The sequence below is a fragment of the Pteropus medius genome, unplaced genomic scaffold, assembly GCF_902729225.1.
Source record: "Pteropus medius unplaced genomic scaffold, Ma_sr-lr_union100, whole genome shotgun sequence".
NCBI lineage: Eukaryota > Metazoa > Chordata > Mammalia > Chiroptera > Pteropodidae > Pteropus > Pteropus medius.
The window spans coordinates 3,888,100-3,910,523 of record NW_024345479.1 but is presented as its reverse complement, the minus strand read 5'-3'; the positions used below and the strand labels follow the sequence as shown (position 1 = coordinate 3,910,523).

Sequence of the window (22,424 nt, the reverse complement as noted above, 5' to 3'; positions counted from 1 at the left end):
GACAAAGGAAACAGGACTGGCCATGAATTGACCATTGTTGAAGCTGGAAGATAGGTACAGGAGGTTTATCATATTATTTTCTCCATACTTGTACCCGTTTGAAATTTTTATAATTTTTTATCTGAAAAAATAAAAAAAAAAGAAGATGAAGAATTATGCACAATTTGATTTTGGGCAACATAAGAACTTACTAAATGGTATTATTAACTGAGGCAAACTTGTATTATCTTTTTGCCATTCTTATCCTTTAGTGCACAAAGAATAAAGTATATGCTTCTATAGCTTTTTAAATTCTAGCATATATATTCTTAATTATATTTAGCCATTATTCTTCATGTGTTCTTTATTATTGCAATGTTAAATATATACCTGAGATAAACCAGAATTTTTAAAAAACTTATCTTACTTATCCATAGACTAGTAGATGGTAATATTTATTTTATAAGTTTTCGGTTTTTTGTTTTTTTAAACAATATGAATATAAAGTCACACCATTTGGCAGATATTTTCCCATTGTTTTTATAATAAATTTATGCTGTTCCATAATAAATTATACTAGATCAACACTTATGGGTAAGAGAAGTTTTAAGTACCATGTTAGAACTTAAACCATGGACCACTAACAGTGGCCAGAATGTTGATTTATTTTCGAAGCCTTCCCTTTAAAGATGTCTGAATTAAAGGATTTCCTTAAATAGTTCGGGACTGCAAAGGGCTATTTTTAAAGCACAATTCGAAGCCATACTGCTTCTTCCCACCATCCTAAATGTGTGGTACTTGATGTAGGGCCAGGCAGTTTCTACTTGGAGAGGATTACAGGCACCAAGAGAAGTCAGGGGAACACGAAAAAGGGATGCCATGATGATGGAAAAGAGCTTTGTGGTTCATTGGGCACCGATGGAGTGGAGTGCTTAAAAATGTGAACTGTGGATCTAGACTGCCTAGATTTAAACACAGATTCTGTCTTGAGCATTTATATAGCAGCTTTACTCACAATAGTCCCAAACTGAAAACAACCCAAGTATCCATCAACTGGTGAGTGGATGGTACAAATGTACAAAGTTTTAGTACATTCACATAATGGAATACTATTCAGCAATAAAAAGTGATAAACTACTGATACGTATAACAACAAGGATGAATCTCAAACATTTTATGCTAATTGAAGGAAACCAGAAAAAAAATTAGATACCATATGATTTCATTTAATGAAAACCTTTAAAAAGTCAAAACTGTAGGCAGGAAAATAGATCAATGGTTGCCAGGGCAAGGGGTGGAGGGAGTGGGTTGACTGCCAAGGGGCGCAGGGGAACTTTTCGGAGTGATGGAAATATCCTATATCTTGATTTGATAATGATTATATAATTACATATATATAGTTGTCAAATATATGTGTATATATCTTTGTCAAAATTCTTCAAACTGTACACTTAAAAAGAATTTTATTTTATATAAATTATATCTCAAAAATATTCAAAATCAAATATAAAAAATACATTTTTTAGACATGTCTGGCTTCCGTGAACAAGCTGATTGTTATTGCCCTAGGTCATATGTCTTTCTAGGACCAAGGGAGATATGAGTTCTTTGCCACATGTATATTCTCTTGTCTATCTACTCTCTTCTGGTAAAACCATACAACAGAGTCCTAGGCACATAAAGATAGTAAAAGAGACCCTAGGTTAAATGCTGGCCTGAGAAGACAAGCTCCAGAAGGAATTATACGCACCGGAGAGAGGGATTCAGGGAAAGTAGATCTGGCCAAGGCTAGAGGAAGACCCGAGAACGAGTGCTGCCTGGCCCTAGCAGAGGAGGAGGGGGTGAGGTGACCCTGTTGAAGAAAGGGAATCCGAGAGAGTGAGACGAAATGTACCTCTTTAGGTATCACAGCTCTCAAATTAACATGTTTACACATTCATGACACCCAAGTGGCTTCAGTTTCTCGGCAGTGGAATTTCTCACATAATTAAGCTCTTAGAAAAAAATTTATTTTTTGCCATTAAAAAACCTGACGAATGGACCACATGTATCATTTGGACACAGGTCACATTACCCAGATAATGAACTCTTTCATGTAAAATTTCCAGTAGATTTTTAACATGCAAAAGTCCTCCTCATATGTTATCCTGCATTGATCCGATTGGAGCTGTTAGTGTCTAGTGGATCAATGATCAGCAAACTAAAAAGTCACTTAGTGACTATGACACCCATGGCAGTGTTAGAATCTATTGTGTCAGGAATTCTTGTTTTATTAACTCTGTAATTACCTGTTCAGCTGAACCGGTGAATTTTATTACACATTTTCTTTCACCTGAACAAGACCTTTGCACTTCTACCAGTGCCCTGAGGATCCTCCTTTTTTTCTTTTTCTGCTCCATGTCTTCCTCCAGTGCCCTGTGGCTTTGCTGCCATCTGTTTAGGCAGAGACATGTGTGGGAAGGAAGGCTTTGAGAATACCACTGCCTTGCTTTGGAAGCTCGGTGGCCTCACCCTCCAGCATGGTCGCCTCAGCTGAGACACACTCAGGCCTCAGGAGGAGGAAGTCAGGACTGCAGCTCTGCTTCCTTAAACAAAGGATCATGGTGCTGTATGGCATGGGAGTTAACAGCATGGATTTTGGAGGCAGGTCTGGGCCTGACTCCTGGCTCTGCCATTTGGCAAGTTGTGTAAACAGCCTCAGACTCGGTTGCCTTGTGTGTTGGGGGAAGGATAGGAATAGCTCCTCTCTCATAGTAACATGGGTGTCTCACCAGCACCTCAGACTCGACATGCCTGACACTTTGTTTTCTCCTCTTGCCCCAAACCCAGACCTCTTTTGCTTTCTGTTGGTAAATGGTGCAATCTTCTTTGACTGGCTCACTTGCTTACCCCACTCCAACACCCAGCACTCACCAAATCCTATCAATTCTGCCTGTTAAATGTTTTTCTGGAATATCTATTACTCTCCATCACCACCATCTCTGCCTAAGCTACTATAATTTTTCATCGGACTTCTGATCATCCAGCTCGATCCCCTAAATTCACTCTTAGCTTCTTTTAATACAGTCCCTATGCTGCCATTATTCAACAATTTTCGTTGTCCTTAGAATCAGAATCAACAGCACTAACACATCCAAGAGACTATACGATTTCATCCTTTTCTCCACCTTCATGTCACTCCTCTTGGCCATTGTTGTACTAGGATTTATACATGTAATTTATGTTTTCCTTTATTCACTCATTCGACTAACATTTATTGAGCATCTACTGTGTGTCAGGCATAGTGCACATGCTAAGAATATAAAATGAAGTGGTCTGGTTCCTGCCTAGGATGAGCTCAATGCCTAATAGAGGATAGAGATACAAGAAAATGACTTAAAATGGTAAAATGTAATGTAATAGAGCAGAAAAGAGAGACTGATTAGCTTATTGTTTAGCATATCAGAGAAAGCTTTGCAATGACAAGTGACTATATTACATCTGGAAGGATAAATAGGAGAGTGTGTGTGTGTGTGTGTAAATTTAAATTAGATTCTTTATGCTAGAAAATATTTTGGGAATATAATACAAACCCAAAGCATAATTCTCCTTTAGAATATGTAAAGTGTGCTTAATCCGACATCATTGAGAATATATATAATCACCACTAGCTATTGATAATTTTCTCACATCATTGAGATTACATATATAATCATCACTAGCTATTGATAATTTCTCTTAGCACAAATAAAGCTGATGAAACATTTTTTTTTTAATATAATGAGTAGTTTTCTATCACCTTTGTTAAAATCCATCCACTTGATTTGAATGGCCAATCCAAATCCCCAAATTTCCATTTTCTTGAAACATATCCCAGAAACTGGAAAATCGAAAAAGCTGTTGATTGTAGAATATGGTCAAAATCAACCAAAAGGAAATCAATTCTACATCTTCAGACTTTGAGTCTTTTTAACTGGCTTCTTAACAGAATGCTTCATAGACTCATGTAAATCAGACCTTCTTTAATATTTAATTTTAGTACAGAGGAATTGTACTACCCACAAATGACAGAAGGTCTGTCACTTTAAGGTTTTGTGGCCTGCCTAAAGCATACATTAGGTATGAAATATCTAGTTTTCTAGAAATGCAGCTTTAATACTCAGCTGCTACTGAATGTCCATTTGATAAATTTAACTTAATAACAGTTTCCTTTAAAATTCGGCCATCTGATTGTATTTTATTTTCCAAACTTGGATAATCAAAATCATTCCCTTAATTAATTTTTCAAAAATTTATTATGTAATCGAGATAATTTCCATAATGTAAAAGAAATATTCTTAAAAGAGAAATTTAAATTTCCTTTTATGCCTATGATGTTTATTGACCATATTATTTTGTAGACATTTTATAGAGGCATTTTTACCATGAGGAAACTGATTCATAACCACAGACACTATTTCCATTGTTAGAGATAATATCCTCTGTCTAAAGTCTGTCACATAAAGATCTAAATGCATTTATTGCATAAGTTATTTTAGTGTTCTTAGTTTTAAGCCCAGTGTTTTAAGATACAGAGAAATGCATGCAACTAGCTCAATCTGTGCTACTGAGAGAAACATTTATCAATTAAGCAAAATTGAATTGCTTGTAAGACCTCTGAAAGTACTGATGACACCTTAGTTGTGAAGAGCAATGGGAACATTACTCTCTCCTTCCTTCAGCTAAAAAATAAGAAATAAGAAAAGTTACCTGACCCAGGATGAAGTTGACCTAGAACTCTATAGACTATTTCATTTGAAATGATTAGGAAAGTACAGTATATGGAACAAAAGAAATTAAGGTGAAAAATGTAAACCATAAGTTAAGACACTTCACCATTATAGCAACATCACCTCTTCTGCTTCCTAATTCTTCCTTAAAATGTGCTTACTGATGTAGACTCTGAAGATATAAAGATGAATAAGACCCAGTCCTTGCCTTCAAGGAACTAATAATCCCATGGAAAACAGATGTGTACAGCTAACCCTAATCATTGAGATTTATTAGTGTTTTCAGAAAAGTCCTAAGTGGAGGGAGAACACAATAGATTAATTCTGCCTAAGCGAATCAGGGAAGACTTCATAGAAGAGGTGACATTTAGGTGAACCTTGAAGGATGAGTAAGATTTAACCAAATAAAGAAGAAAAATAGGGATGCCTTAGAAAGAGAAAATATCAGAAAGCAAGGCAGATTGTATAAAAATACTTTGTATGTTAGAGAATATATAGGGAAAATAGCTTGGGAGGTAAGTTAGGGTTAGTTGTGAAGAATGTGTATGTTCCTCCTTTGTCGATCTCCATCATCTCCTGTTGATAGTTTAGAATTTATTTGGTAAGACATTGGGGACCAATCAACTTCACTATTTTATAGTGGACATTTTTCATTATTTGGTCATCTTCCCCCTTCCTGTAAACTCTCTGATTCCCTATTATGTTGTCTCCCATTGTGTGTGGTGTTAGTAGGAGTTAGTGGTCCCTTTCTACTACCAGATCCTTCTTCAACCAAATCTGGTTCTGCCAGTGTCCAATCACATGCTTTGGGCGTGGCCAAATGGACACTTCCTGTTTGAAAACTCTGAATCTTCATCAAGTGATACAAAGATGTGAGGACATCTGGCGGTCATATTCATAGCAGTGCAATGCTGAATTTTTGTTGTGGTTTCTATCTTTGGGCTTTGGGGAGCACACCTGACTCCAGCCTTGAGATAGTTGCTGCCTCACAGCTAAGAACCCTGGCTGAATAATGTCCAAAAACAAACTCATCATTCAAGTTCAAGGAGTTACCTACTTGAAATTTAGAAATATAGGTTCAGAACTTTAAATGAAAGCATTTGCAGAGATATAGATCGAAGATCCCTTGTATTAAAGCTGAAAGTTAAAGCTCAGGTGAGAGATCACCCAGGGAGAGACCAGAGAGGAAGAAAACAAGAGGACCTCTGGGAGGTTGCCAGCATATGAAGAAGCAGACTGTCTATGGCCGTGCTACCCTGAACAAGCCTGATCCCATCTGATCTTGGAAGCTAAGCAGGATCGGGCCAGGTTAGTACTTGGATGGGAGACCACCTAGGAAGACCAGGTGCTGTAGGCATAAAGAATAATAATAATAATAATAGTAATAATAATAATGACGATGATGGATTGTAAGCTGACAAGGTCCTTGCAATCTGTAAGGTCAACCAAGGGTTGTCTCGCCTAAAAAAACAACAACAACAACAACAACAAAACAGACAGAGGAGCTAGCGAGGATGCCCTAAAAAGATATCAGAGAAGTAGAAGGAGGAAATAATCTCAAGGAAGGAGTTATCAGTATCACATACTGTAGAGAGATCAGACAGAATAAGTACTGAGAAGTCATCGGGATTGGCAACTAGGGAGTCACTGGATATTTTGAAAGAACATGTTTTGAAAGATTTAGAGTAGCCTCGCAGGCAGGAACCAAAATCCTATGGTTAAGGAAATAATGACAAGTGGAAGCAGCAGTAGAGACTGTTAACTAGAACCCTAGTGAACTGATAAGGGATGAAGCAGCAGCAAGGGGATTTAGGGTTAAAAGAAGCCTTTTTCACTAGAGGAAAAGTGAACCTTTTCAAGAAGAACTGGTGGAGGAGGGGAGATTGAAAATGTTAGATAATGGAGGGGTAGATGATGCAGCATTACCTTGGAGTAAAAAGGAGGCAGTGGAAATTGTAGCGAGGTAGAACCATTGGCCTTGGAAGGGGGTAGAACCTTTTCCTATTTGAAGACCAGAGTGGAAGAGGTAAGATGAAGATTAAAATCACCTTGGTTCTTATTAAACATAGAGATTCCTTTAGACCTACCGTAGACTTAATGAATCAGAATAGTAGAGGGCAAGGCCCCTGAATGTGCATTATTAACAAGCCATGAGTAACAGTTATGCACACTAAAATTTAAGAATCACTAATAGATATAAAAGCAAAAGTGGAAATGGAGTTGGAGCTAAGGAGTATTAAAAATTTGGTACAATCTACTGGGTATTTACCCCAAAGACTTGAAAACTCACATCCGAAAAGATACTTGCACACCGATGTTCATAGCAGCATTATTCATAGTGGCCAGGACATGGAAGCAACCAAAGTGTCCTACGACAGATGATTGGATAAAGAAGCTGTGGTACATGTATATACAATGGAATATTACTCAGCCATAAGAAGAGATGAAATACTGCCATTTGCAACAACATGGATGGACCTTGAAATAATCATACTAAGCAAAATAAGCCAGAAAAAGTTGAAAATCACATGATATCACTTATATGTGATATATAAACCTAAAAGCAACAAATGAACAGGACAAACAAACAGAGACTCATGGACATGGGCAGTGGACTAGTGGTTACCAGAAAGCAGGGGAGGGGGTAGAGGGGGAGATTGGGGGGAGGGGGAGGAAGTAAATCATTTCTTCAATTAAAAAAAAAGTTTGGCACAGACTCCGTAGGAAGCAAGAAATAAACTCCAGCAAAGACAAATGGAAGGATTCCTGAAGAACGCTAAAAACCTAACTGAGGCTGCAATCATAAATAAATTTAAAGATGTCAGTTTGTTGCTTTTTGATGTGCTCAGAGGCCTAGGAGTGGAAAAGCAAATGTTCAGATTGATCCAAGAGGTTGGGAATGAAACAATGAGAAAGATCTCAAGGAGACAAAAGATTGAGGGTGGTTGACCCTAGAGTCCAGGCTGAGCAGGCAGGAGAGAGAAGTGATTCTAAAGTGAAAGAGAAACAGAAAAGCTCCATTCCAAGGAAGTCAGCTGGACTGTAAGCGTGGGATGGGTACCACCAACTTCTGAGCTGCTCTTTAAAAGTAGGTAACAATAAAAACTGAAGAAACCTGCTAAACTTTATTCTTGCTGCCTTGATCATAAAAGTGAAAAATTGGAAACAACTGAAGTGTCCATCAATGGGGGATTTGTTAAATAAATTATGATGTATTCAAATCATGGATAGTATGTAGTCATTAAACACAATGATAATAATTTACTTATTTTGGAATAACAGTTATGACATTTTAGAAGGTGCAAAAGCATATTGTAAAAGATCATGTAAATAACAATTCAATTTTGTTAAAATTACATGTACATGTGAAGTACATGCATGTATGCAAAGGAAATACCAAAAAAAAGTCACAAGTGTTGAGTTTTTTTTACTTTTATTTATATTTTCTATGTTGTTTAATTTTTTACTCTATGTTTGTATTATTTTAGGACTCAGAAAATACAATAAAGTTGTTTTATTTTGTTTTTTTTAGTAATACAAAGTGTTCGAAACTCCCAAATCACTTACCTTCCCTCCCACCAGTGAAGACTCTCTTTATCTTAGTGTTGTTTATCTCAACTAGAGGTAGGAGCTAAGCTGATTAAATTAACTTGTGCCAATTTGTGAGTGATTAGCATCTCCATTACCCTTCAAAACATATTTATTTTCTGAAAACAAATGAATCTCTAAATGATGGCATTCAAGGAGGAGGAACAATGAAGCACAATAATTTGAACAGTGTGGGTTAAAGTAATTTTGGACAAGAATTTACCCCGTAACAGATTAATTCTGCCTCGGAATGTACACTCCTCAGGGTCATCTTCCTGAAGCTCTTCTCATTTATGCAACATTTTCTAGTTCTGTTATTGATTGATACTTGTTATACACAGAAGTTATTTTTTGTTTTTTGTTTTCATTTTTTAACCTGGTCACATTTATTTATTTATTTTATCACTTCTAACTTAGAATGTTCTTTTTGTCTCCAGAGATTTGTTAAACATTCTGTTCTCTTCCAGTTTTCTGTCATTTGACTTTGATATATTTATATTTAATTCAGGTAGAATTTATTTTGATGTCTAGTGTGAGATGAGAAGCTAAATTGATTTCATTCCAAATTGCTACTTTTCTCAAAATCATTTATTGAATCACTTTCTTTTACTTCTGTGCCTTATTTATCATATACTAATTTATTATATCTAAAAGGAACTCTTTATTCTGTTACATTGATCTAAGTATTTTTGCACCAGCACTAGGACTTATTGTAGCTCTATAATGTTTTAATAATTGTTAGTGTCAGTTGTTACTTTCCTTTTTCAAAATTTCAAAATGTTATTTTCCCCTTCTTATTTTTTCCATATATTTTAGAATTGTTTTTATCAAGTACCTTAAAAATCTTATTGCGGTTTTAGTCAGTACAGCATGAAACTTAAAACTTGACTTGAATCTCTCCACTCTGCACCAGCAAATTATTTTCAGTCTCCTAAGTATTTTCCACAGAGGTGCCCTATCGGCAGTGGCAGCAATGAGTATACTTTATATGTGGTAACTCAGGGATTTGTAAGTCAGGGATTGCCTGTATTCACGTAAAGTTCATAAATTAGAAAACTGTGCCATTTAGTGCCTTGCACTATTAAGCACAATGTGTAATACAGGTTTTGTTGTTTTTTAAGTAGTCCTTTGTCATCTTATTATTTCAGTCTGCCGTTCTGAGCGTTAGCTACTAATTGTTAGGTTATCCAGCTCTTATATACTTTGCATCCTCTTCTCATTTTTATAATTGGCTTATTATTTTAGTTTGGAGACCTCTTCAAGTTTTCTATTTTGAAACTCTAGAGAGTAATGTCTGTCTTTCAAAGATTTTATGAGATTCATTTTGTAAAGTATTCCAAACCCTGCAATGATAATTACATTAACTACCTGTATGATCTCAGGGAATTCATTTAAGTTCTCTGATCTTAAGCTTTCTCATCTATCAAATGGGCATAATAATATATACACGAGGTATTAATATAAAGGTACTTATAAACAGCCTCTGTGTAATCACTCAAGAAATGGTGTGCCTTTCTGTCTCTTCCTTCTCTCCATTTATCTGTTGGTATCTATTTGGTCAGTCCTCCTTGCCTTTGGTTCCATAATTACCCTTCCTAAGGGAGTTTCTAAACTTCTCCCGTGGCTTGGTACTTAAGACCAAATGGGCAAAGAATAGAATTAGAGCAAATAATTTTGTAAGCAATCTACTATTAAATTAATTGATATTAAATTAATCACAAATCATTTCAATAACAGCAAATGAAGCTAAATCAGTGTTCATATCCCTCCTTTAGAAAAATAAGTGAGGTTTAGAAAATTATCATTTTCTTTATTAACGGTTAATATAAGGCAATAATTTGGTATCAATCTTATGGACTTATATACAGACCATCTGTTTGTACCAAGTGGTAATTCTAAGTGTAAATGCTGATCATGTTACCTTAGAGCCAAAATTGTTGATTAAAGGGGCATGTTCAACATTAAAGTGTGTGTGTGTGTGTGTGTGTTTAATTAAAATTGATTTTGGAAGAATTCTCTAACTACTGTTCTTACGTTCAATGATATTTTCTGCTTGTAGAAATGAAGTAAAATTGAGGCGCTGTTTAGGTTAAATCGTGTATGTTGAGAAGTATCTAACTTTGTTTTTTCTCTCGAAGGTTTAATAACTTATGTCTACTTCATGTCTTAATTTCACTTTATCCTAGGAAAGGCTTATTAGAGTTCATAATTCAGAATTATCTAGAGAAGATCCTAGATGTTGTAGGAACATTCAGAGCCCTGAGTTTGGGGAGAGATGTAGAAAACAAATTTGTGAAAAATAATTTTTTTATTGTTCTCCATCACATTTTTTCATGATAAAATAATATTTGATGTTACTAATTCTGTCATCTGCTATGTTCTATGAGGGCTTTCCTTAGAGCAGGGAAAGCATTATATGTTAGTTATATTCACAGAAAGAAAAAAATTTTTTCGTGTTCATTTGAATGTTTCTACTTCATCTACCTAAGAATTCTCGTTAGTAATTATAAGGTAGAAGTATTATTTTTGAATTTTAAAATAAGAGAAAAAGAATAAGAAAAAAAATCACAGAATTATAAAAATTTGGTCGATTTCCAGCTACAGATCTGATCCTTCCACTAACAGTTGCAAATTAGTATTACAGGCAACAACCATCCATCTGTTATGATAGGTGGGAACTACCTTTAAATAATAAACTCCTTTCTGACCTAAATGCTGTCTGCCTTTGAAAGCTAAATAGAAATATGCAACATGATGTTTGCAACAGTTTATCATTTACAAAAAGTAACCTATCCGATTATTATCTTATACAATCTATTATTTTGGTAAATACTTCATTTGAATAGACTGGGTTGGTTTTTAGCTTTGGTTTTGTTTTAGATTCTTCCTAAAATATTTCCAGCTCACTCACAGGTTAATAATCACACGATGATGTCAGCCAAATCAAGTGCTGACAAGGAAATGGGAGCCCTGTTCAAGAGAGAGATGAGTAAATATCCCAAGAGAAGAATAAAACAGCAAGCAGTCATTTTTCATAAAGAGAAAAATCACTAAGCTAAAGAAAAGAGGTTTTCAAAAAAGTAAGTTTAACTGAAAACTTGAACAATCTAAAAAGATGTGCAGATGGTAAGATTCTAATGGAAGAGGCATTTGGGAGTATGGCCAGCAGCATGTCCCACCTGCCACAGGAGTTTACCTTTGAGCAGACGCAACTCCCTCGTTTGAGGAGGAAAAAAAAAAAAAAAGTGAAAACATTACAGTCCAGGTGAGTTAGACACACCTCTAGCCGGAGTGATGTTCCTAAGGTATTCACACTGTTTCTGATGGCAACAATGCTATAATAAAATAAAATGTGAAAAGTGTGCTGATTTTTTAACTACCATGTCAATATGCTTAGAAAATAATGTGAGGTTTTGTATGCCTTTTCTAAATATACAGTAACCACACACCACAGTTTCATAGGTTTATTGCTTATAAAAGACTCCCAATTTGTTAGAAGCAAACTTCATTTTAGAGTCTTTTGGGCTTGGATATGAACTAACTTTCCAAATCGAAGCTGGATCCAGGTACTTTTTCTCTTTAACAGATTGAGAGCCATTAAATCCCACCACAGACAAATCCTGTTGAAAGTGTGCATTGTTTCAAATAGCTGGAGAGGAGAGCAGCTTTACCCATCACTCACCGGAGTTGTGGTTCACCCCAATAGAGTCATGTTTTTAGCAAGGTTCCTGTGGGAGACCTGTTTGTGAAAGTGGCATTTGTGATTCAGACTTCAGCTCCCCATGCCAGCTTTGGAAAGTCAAACAGATGTTTCCTCGTTTACTGCAGCATAGCTCATCACTTATCCCAAGAGGAAAATCAGAAGTGGCTGGGGACGAGCACAATTCTGTCAGCCAAGCCACAGGAAAATGGAGATAGAGAGAAGGTTTATTTGTCTCTATCTGTGTGTGTGTGTGTTTGTGTGTTCTAAATCTGATTAAATGTGAGTTTAAACTTTGCTTTATTTAAAGACAGAAAGATTCATCTATAGAGAATTTTACTCTCCACCTAAATTTCCTTTTTTTACTCCCTTTCTTCTCCCCTCTTCATGGCAAAGTTCAGTATCTTTGCTGGGTCTCCTTGGAGTACAGCCTTTGTGCTTTTTAATTTTGCTTTGGCTTAATAGATTGTTTGAGAGCAAAGCTTAGCTCCTGATTTGTTTTGCAAAAAAATAATAAAATCAAAAGTTATTTCTTATTCACATACATCAAAACACATGCGTACCCCACCCCCCCAAAAAAAAGCATATAAAATGATTTTGAATCTCATATACCATAGTATTGTGGCCTGGAAATTATATTCATTAAATGGATTACAAAAAAAAAATGGGTAGTATAAAGTGGAAAACAATATTGCATTAAACCTGAACTAACATTAGGAGGGATATAGTAAGACTTTTTCATTCCTGATCTGTATATCAAAAAAATATATATGTGTATATAGTATTGCTGATTTTCAAGCTAGAAATCACATCGCTTTAGAGAATTAAAAAAAAAAATCAGTTTTAAGCATTACCATGTTTTCATTTTAGACATATATTAGATGTAGCCTTCCCTATTTGTAGTCTAAAGTCAAATTTTTAAGTTGGATCTTTTGAGAAATAACCTGATGCCTCTTTACTTGGGATGAATTCCTCTAGCCCCAAACCTTAAGACTAGGAAATGTCATAGCTGGTTTAGAAGGTCCTCTGCAGATGTACATCTCTGCCTCTCCCTTTCAGACGCTCTCGTTTGCTCTCCTCTCTTACTCTGTACGAACGCAGAGTGGTGTCTGTGTTTCAGAAAAAGAATGTGTGTTAAAAGAACTAATGGTGCGACTGTCCATCAGACTGGGCAGCAGTTGAGGTCATCTGGCGGTCAAAACCAAGTAATTTCGGTCTGTTCCTAAAGCCCCTGAAGCTGTTGACTTGATGACTGGAGTTCACCGCCTCTTGTTGCTTCTGTATCCTCTGAAACCTGGGAGTTTTAGTTTTGGAGACAAGAACGGACATATTTTCTCCCTAGCAACTGTGTGTACACAGAGCCTGCCTTTCAGCATTGGCTCAGGTTAGCTTGGCAGAAGTATAGTCAAAGCTCCTTCTTGATACAAGCCTGCCCTGAATAGACAATAGACCAGACTCTAAACCTAGGCGCTCCCATAATGTTGGAAGAGTCAGAATATTTGTACTTGTTTGAAGTGCATTTTTATATAGAAATTTTAAATGTTTAAAAATAGAAAATATTTTCTCTTATAAAGAAATCGATTGTTCTTACTGTGAAACTTGCTACAGGCACATATTTTAAGCTAACTTCCAAGTTTCCACATTCATAGGGAACAGATGGGAGTGGAAGTGGCTTCAGAGTGCTGACAACTCCATTAAAAATGTTTTAAAATCCATAATCCATAAATCTGACCCACATATTGGTTATAATCACAGCCCTTTTCCACATAGTTCTTGTACCCGATTTGTGAATACCGCCACCTGCTGGTAGTTAGTGACAAGCTCTTACTTTGCTGAAGAATCAATCTAAAAGTTAATATTAAATAAAATTTAAATGTTTTAAGTAGGTAAGTTTTTTAAATGAAAATCTACTTATTGTGTTAGTTTGAAATAGCCGAGCTGCAATTAATTTACCAAAACTTTCTTAAAATTGCACATGGAATATTATTTTGAAATAAAAGTTATTCTTTTATTATGTTTACTAAATACCAATTCTTGATTATCTTTTTACTTCAACTTCTTTTACCTCGCCTATGACATTCAAAGTGATGTTAGTAGTTAAATCATCAAGTTTGAGTTTCATTTCTTCTACTTCTTTTGTCGGCCTACTTTCTAAAAGAAGTGTTTGTGTGCAATGAAATATCTAAATATGGAAAAGGAGGAGGGGCAGGAAAGCATAGAAAAGCCACAGGCTGAATAATTAAGCGTCGTCTTCTAAAGATTATGTCTGTGATTGAGGGATTTACCACTCTTATTTTGGCATTGACTCATAAAACATATGTTCACGAAATCTGTTTTATGGGTTTTTTTAAAACAGGGTAAGAAATTTTAAATGTACAATAGAATAGGAAAACCAAATCTTCATGCAATGGTATTACAATATATTTGTTTCTTTTGATTGTTCAAATCTTTATCATCAAACAGAAATATACTATAATACTTTATAATAAAATAAACTAAAATACAATGTCACTGTTGCCCAAATACAGTGAATAACAAAATTTGATGGATTAAGGTAGTTCAAAACTACAATATTCCAACAATGACAACAAAAAAAGTGCGCTGTTTTTATTCTGAAGCTGTGCTCCTAGACTTTTCTGTCATTCTTAAATATACATCCTGGTCCAGTTTTAATATATGCCTTTAGCAAGGTCACTTTATTATCTCTTTGTATCTAGTAACACGATTTGAATTGTACTGGTTTGGAGCTAGCTCCAAAGATTCCTTCTTCTGAAATATATTTTTCTAACCTGATGGCAGGCTGTCCTACAGGTGGATGGTTCTCTGTAACCCTCCAATGGGAGAGACTCTGACACCTCTGCTAGGCCCTCTTCCTTCTGCATATGCAGCCATACTCCTAATATTTTTAGTTGTTTGGGACATTAATGTCTCGATGTGTTCAGTATTTCAGGCAATTAGAAGTTACAGGTCTTTGACAGCAAGAAGTGAAAGCTTACTGAAACTTGGTTGTACTTACATAGCCTGGTGCTGAGTTTTATGCGCTATCTGGAGAAGAGTGAAATTGATCCAACACCTTTCTAAGAGAATGCCTTCCAGAGATTTTACTCTCTCAGGGGAGCTTTTACAGAACTTTTTCAATATTCTTTCATTGTATGTGAGGTTTCCCGCCCACACACACCATAAAATAAGAGTAACCCCTAATGTCATAGGGAGGGAGACGCAGAAGGGCCACACCACATCTCTTTTGATAATGAAAATCAAAGTAATAAACCCTATTAAGAACTTTCTCTCTTAATCTGAGAATTTTAGGTTCAGGCTGACCTTTGCTTTTAGACGTTTTAAATTAAACCCCCTCCCCCGCCACACACACACACACACACACACACACACACACACACACACACAACCACCACCTCATTCCCAGGCCTCTGATCACTGCTGCAAGACCTGACTTTTGTGCCCTACTGCTTACATTTAAAAGGTCACCAAAACAATGACAAGGTTTTCTCCAGGCTCCGCCCATCACACAGTCTATGAGCGCAACCACCACCAGGATTCTCAGCTGTAAAGCGCCCCCTACTGTTCTTATGCAGCCAGTGCACTAATGATTCAGGCTTGCACTTCTACGGAGAGGGTTAAGCTTGGTGCAGCATTTCTTCTTCCAGCTTTATACGGAACTCCAGAGCAAGCCACCCTTCTCTTGATCACCAGAACACAGAATTCTCGCTATCTGAAGCTTTAAAACAGGTCACAGTTTGAGAGATGGTTTTATGTAATCCTTTAACTAATTCAGATAAACAGATAAACAGAGCATGGCACCAGGCACCAAAAAGTTTCTCAAAATTGTCAAGGAATGACCCCTGACCTCCTGAGACTTGGAAACTTAGGGTCATCCAGATCCAAACACAGATATAATAATTCTAATACTAGAATGTGATAATTACTGTAATAGAAATTTAAAAAAAAATACTGTAGGAGAGGGAGAGATTAATTCCACATGGAGGATTCTCAAAGGCATTTTGGAGTAGGTGGATTTTTCAAATGAATCCTAAAAGATGAATAGAAGAAGAATGTTCCAGGCGGGGGGAACAGTGGTATTGAAAATGCGACATTTGTTTTCACCAGGTTTTTTGGTTTCCCTTGACTTCTTGGTTGCCTTTGTTGTTAACTGCGTGGTTAACCAATTAAAGCAAGGAGAAAAGCTGATTTGAGATAACCATGGTGTGAAAAAGCTTTGATCTGGATGATCACTTTCTTTCTTTTCACATGGTGATTCTGATATGAATAACATCATTAACTTTCTTTTCTCCTCTTACAATCCATTTACCTGTTTCTTTCCATCTATATTCACACACACACACACACACACACACACACACACACCCCTCCCGAGTTTATTCTTGGGCACTTTCCAGTTTTTAATATGATCTCCACAAGTCAAATCAATTAGATTGAATTGATAATGCAACTTAATGACCCTGCTTGTCTTTGCCGGTAAACTTGAGAACAGAATCTAACTGCCAACTCATTAACCTTAAAAGACAATTCAGGTGGTTTTATTCTAATGTTTCTAGTGTTTGTTTAGAGTTGATCACACTTTAAATATGTCTACATTGTTTAATAGCCTCTTGTTGTACGCAGTTTTTTGATGGACTCAGTTGGTATTCTTCATTAAAGACCAGATGCTAATGAATTCATTTGCCTTCCTCTTAAATTTACATTAAAACCAGAGATTTCTTAATGGCTTCTTAAAATGCTAACTTACTAGTTTTAAATTTACATATTTTATGCTCCCAACCTCGGAGTTTCTTGTCCACATCAAATTCCTAATTCTTACTCTAAGTTTTGTGGGAAACATTTGTCCAACCCTTCTCTCTTTTCATTTTTTTCTAATTTTGTCATTTGTGCTGTTCATTCTCTGTGCTGTAGATGTCTTCATTAAGAGATTGGTAGGATTTTGGTCCCTAAAGACAAATATTTTATTAGCTCATAATGGTGAGCTGCTATGGAAGGTTAGATTTCAGGATGTTATTTATTTTAGTATGTTTGCAACTTGTTTTTAAGGAGGTTTTTTCCTCCTTTTACATTTCCAACTGAGAGAAATCATCCAGAAATGTCTCCACTGCCACCTACTTGCAGTTTGGAAATTTACATGCACCTGGCTTTTCAAATAAAGCTGATATTTTTTTCCTGCAATGCAAGATTACTGTCAAGAATGCTGTAGGTGGCATTGTGGATTCTTCTCATGTTTTTAAAGGCATGGGTTTTGTGAAATTGCTAGAAAAAAATACCTACATTATAGGATTTTTACTAACATTCGTGGAAACGGCTTTTTCTGTAAATGTGGTATGTCTTCTCTTATGATAATTGAATAGCCACAAATTATATAGGTAACAGTCTAAGTGAAAATACCATTCCTAAATGCTTTATTCATATTTATATTAGGTTTACATTGCTGTAGTCATAATCCTTAATAACTTCTTATAAAGCACATTATATAATGCATTCATGATTATGCTATGGAAGCTGTTACCTAGCACATTGTAAAAGACAGACATTTTTAAAAACAATGTATGTTCCTATTTAATACAGAGAGATGAATTATCAAACACCGTGTGTACTCATAATTTCATAAATAATAATAAGATATTCGTAAATGGCTCTTTAATGCCCAATGTTATTATATAGAGAAGAAAGTGAACTATTCTAATATAATAATAGATATGAGAATATTGAGTTATTTTCTCTCCTCATCATAGCAGTGACCACTCTTTGCCTAATGATTTCATTTTATTGCAAATCCTCTGGATGGAAGCTTAAAGATTTGACATTGTTATGTGCTTTTTTAATACAGGTTATGCTACATTTTATTCCGCCTACTAAAAATATATTGCTCTGTCTTAGCATATTTAACTGGAAATCCTAGCTTGAGTCATTTTTGTAGCATGCTCTGTAGAGTCTCCTGTTTTAAAAAAATCACAGACATCCAAGCATCTGCTTAAAATTTTAATTATTTTCTAAACTTCACTACCTCATTTTTCTCAATTTTCATACTAGATAACTTAGACTCGATTGTTAAGAATATTTTGGAAAGTGTTATTTAATCATTTTTAATCTAAGAAATCATTTGGATCACATTATAGATGTATGTATCTATATATGAAAACGTATATGGTTAGTAATGAGAAATATTTTATTGTTTCTCATGAACGCAGAGCTGACAGTTCAGACTATAGGGCTAGTCCTCTTCTGAAACCATTCAGTACTATCTAATTTCCCATCTATATAGTTTATCTCTAAGTGACATTTTAAAAGCAGCTATAACTTTATGGTTGTTTATGTTCAGTCACTATAGAATGGTTGTCTAAGAAAAGTAAAACAAATCTTCACTGTGTATTCCCTGGCTGTTACACAAGCAGTATTATGCTTGTACTTTTAAACAACTTCTAATGTAATCCGATTTTATTTGTATGCTGCACACCCTTTTTACAATTTTTTAAAAATATCGTCTAGAGAAACTGCAGGTCATTCAAATTTCCTTAATGACACCAGCAAATATATATAAATCTTGTTAGTATGCAGTGCATTACAGAGTGGAGTGGCATTAAAACTCCTTTGTTGCAAAGTCATGCTTTAAGGAAGGCTTCCAGATCTGAAGATAAACGGTGTGCTTGGTGAATCCACTTCATTTGAAAGTGTCTGGAATATAATTTGTCTTTTAAGGGCAATCCTTTCACATAACATAGAAACCAGGTGAGATCTTGTTAAACACGTGGAAATCTGTGCACTAGGAGTGGATCATGCTTTATATTTTACATCCTCTTTCTGATAAATGAAATAGAAGAACATATTGGGCTTTATGGGAGATTTTGTTTATGGTTGTTATGCAAGTGAACAGAGATCTTTGAAATTTTAGTATCAAAAACACCATCAGAGAACAGTCCTGGTGGGAATACTGACAATTTATTCCATAAGAGCATCACTGTAACTGTCCAGGAATCGTGACTTTCTTGGTGTAGGATGATGAAGCACTAGCATGTCACACTGATAGAGCTTCTTTCTGGCACTTGGTATGAGAGGACAGGCAAGCCAGAAGGTGACTGTCCTCAGCAAATTTCTAGTATTGGGTCACTTTATTCATTCACGTGGCCCATACCCAAAGCAGCTCCCTTTGTGGACAGATCAGCCTCTTCTATGCACTCAGGAGATAAATAGGTAGCCTCAGAGGCTCCAACTGTCAGCTCCTTTTCTGCTTCAAGAAATGAAGAAGCTCCATACGCTACGGTTATTTTTTAAAAGACTGTAATAAGTTACTGTTATGGGTCATGGTAGTTTTTTTCTATAGCGTTATTACCATTATTATCTTCTACAGCAGTAAAAATTGATTGTTCAGATGAGCAGTGTGAGAGACCCTCAAATTCAGGCAGCGGGACTAAATCTCCCATCTAGATAGCAAAAAAGAAAAAAGGGAAGAGCAAAGAAAAGAGTATATTAACCTGCTACTCCTTTCCCTTTGACTTCCTAGCAAATTTTATGAACGTCTATGGATGTACCACAAATATATCCAAGTGAAACTACATGTTAAATGTATAAATCTTAAGTTGGTGACCATCTGTCACCTGTTTGGGTCATCTTTACCCATAATCTGTATGACTGCTCTCTATAATTATGATGATTTCTTACATAGCTCCACAAGTAAGATTTGTGTTTGTAATAAAATGGCTAAATACTGTTTGGATACATATTTCTGAGTACAGGTAAATGTGAAAAGGCAAACACTTTTGAACTCCATAATGTGTTAACAGAGAATGCAGCTAGTGGTTAAAACAGGGAACATTAAGTCAGGAATCTCTGAGTTCCATAACCTGCAGCAAGCTACAGCACTTTCCTTATTCAGTAGGCAGTGAGACTTATTTTAAAATGTTTTAAGGTAGAGATTTTAAAATACAGTAACATTTTTAAAACTACAGTATGCTAGGTTTTCAAACGGTTATTGTTGGTAGCTTTAAAAATAGAGATTATCAAAATAACAGTGTGTGTTTGCATCCCTTTATTGCATATCAATTCTTTAGTGTCGTCCTTGTGCTTAATCAAGTAGACTTATAAACACTTAATAAATCTCTTTTGACTTTAGGGTTTTTTTTTAATCCTTCTAAAATCACAAGAGTGCCAGCAGTATTTGGACCAACTATCTTGTGATATTGGCTCTATTCCATCTCGAGATGTGGCCACTCTCCCCTCCATATTGAGATATATTTCACAATCATTAATAATGCATCAACCACATACCATTTCTAGAAGTATTTTTTATTTATAGCTTGGCTCCTTCCTTCCCCACCTCCAATTGCCAAAGGAGCCCTTTGAGCCTCCTGCCCCATGTTTACCCTCGCTCCCTCCTATCATAGACATTGTCCTTTAGAAGACTTCTGAGCACTGATGAATAGATCATAGCATCTCCATAGAGTACGGGGGGATTTCTCTTCATGAGGCTTTGAGAACACTGCCTCACAGCTGTCCTGAAAAGTAGCAGGACTGGGATGCTGGTGGAGGTCGTTTCCTTCTTTGTCAAAGCAAAAGTGTGATTGTGTAATGCCACAGACTGAAAGTAGTATACACTGTTATGGGACCCTGAAAATATTCTTATTTCTTTTTATGTATATACTTGATATTAAAATTGTTTTTGCTAAGTGTTTTCATCTTTATTCAATTCTTATTGATAGTCATTTTCAACTGTGAATGTTATTTTTACTTTTTTTTCATTTTCATCATGTAATATGAAACCCTTAATATTATTTATATGGGATTGATTTACTTGACTTTTTCTCTCTTTCTCTACTCTCTAGACCTTCTTGAGTTAGTTCCATGTGCAAACTCCTAACACACACACACACACACACACACACACACAAATTTTGGTAAACTGAAGAATATGCATGGTTATGAAGAAAATGACAAATACATAGGGGTAACAAGTAAGGAGGCAACAATGCTAAGTCTGGCTATTTTATACCTTATTTATATTGATTTAAAAATGCATTCTTTGCAGAAGCCTTTTTCCTTTGCTCTTTTGCCTGCTGAACTGAACAAAAAGGAGAAACCAATGATAGTCATAGTGTTAAGCAGAAAGCAGACGGTAGTGATTTAGTAAATATTGTAATGTCAGTTTTATTTCCTTTATACAATTTATTTCATTGAGAAATATTGGATAAAATAGATTTCCAAAACAAACGTTATGACTTATATTCTCCTAGGGTGAACCAACTGCATTTCTCATAAGCTGAGGCTGCAGATCTCTTGGAACAAAATTATGGGACCTGATAAACCTCCTAGGTAGCTCTTAGAGTTTAGATTTTGAGGTGGGGGGTGGGACTAGAATATTTGAATAACAGAATAGTTGTGTAACAAAAACTATTATCTCTGGCCAAATTTTACTTAGGGAAAATTTTTAAATTCAGCTTTTGACTGGAAGGTTAGTCTCATTGCCAGATTACATAATTATCAATTTTAAGGGAATTGTTTTTAATTTAATAATTACATAATGCTTCAAAGGAAGGTCATGATTTCTTACCTGCTATTGTATTCATCATCCTAATGTGCAGTACATCTGTCTTTATACATATATATTTAATAAGTATTGGTACAGAAAGAAGAAAAATCTTTTTTTTATGTGGCTAAGAAATTAAAAAAGAGCTTTCCTCTAAGTAGTGGAGCAAAAGAGAGGACCCAGAAAGTGGTGAAGGTCACTTCTAATGAGTGCAAACAGATAACTGCAGTCTCCACTGTTAGACATAATTCTGATTTAAGATCCAGTCATTTTGTCTAGCTTTAATTTTAATTATATTCTGTTAATTAAAAACACGATAAGCCTAAAAAGAGGTTTCAGACTCTTTTCCTCTTTATTCTTCACCAAGGCTGAAGCTTATCGCCGTCTGCCTCTCACTAGGGCCCTCTGCTGTGATGACGTTCAGCATTTGGAGGGGAAGTACCAGCCCGTCCCAGGGAGGAGCTTCTGTTTCATTTCAAACTGTAGAGAAATTTCCATGAAAGGAAAGAAGGAATCGCTACAGTTTACCTAAAGTAAAAAGAAATGCAAAACAAGACCTCAAACTTATTATTGAAGTTCACATTCTTCCTGCTTTGAATTTCTGGAATTTACTGGTATTTCTAGTAATATAGGGGAATCCTTGTCACTCTAAACAGGTATAATACCAAGTTTAAGTTACTCTTTTTCCAAGAAAACATAAGGAAGAAATTTCATGTCTTGCATCTAGTAGGCACTCAGTAAATATGAAAGAATGAATTAATGTTCCATGAGCACCATCAGAAAGCTAGTGTGTCGTCAAAATTCTCTAAAACAGCATGGTGATAATGTAGTGAAGTGTGGATGCAAGTAATTCCTGCTTTTATCT

The 22,424-nt window shown here is 35.6% G+C and overlaps 1 protein-coding gene and 1 pseudogene across 1 annotated transcript in view; both read left to right on the top strand.

Moving 5' to 3' along the window:
* SKAP1 (src kinase associated phosphoprotein 1) overlaps positions 1–22,424 on the top strand; it is a 245,162-nt gene that overhangs the window by 124,311 nt on the left and 98,427 nt on the right. The gene's annotated exons all lie outside the window — the stretch shown is intronic.
* Positions 5,966–6,084, top strand: LOC120611342 (uncharacterized; annotated as a pseudogene).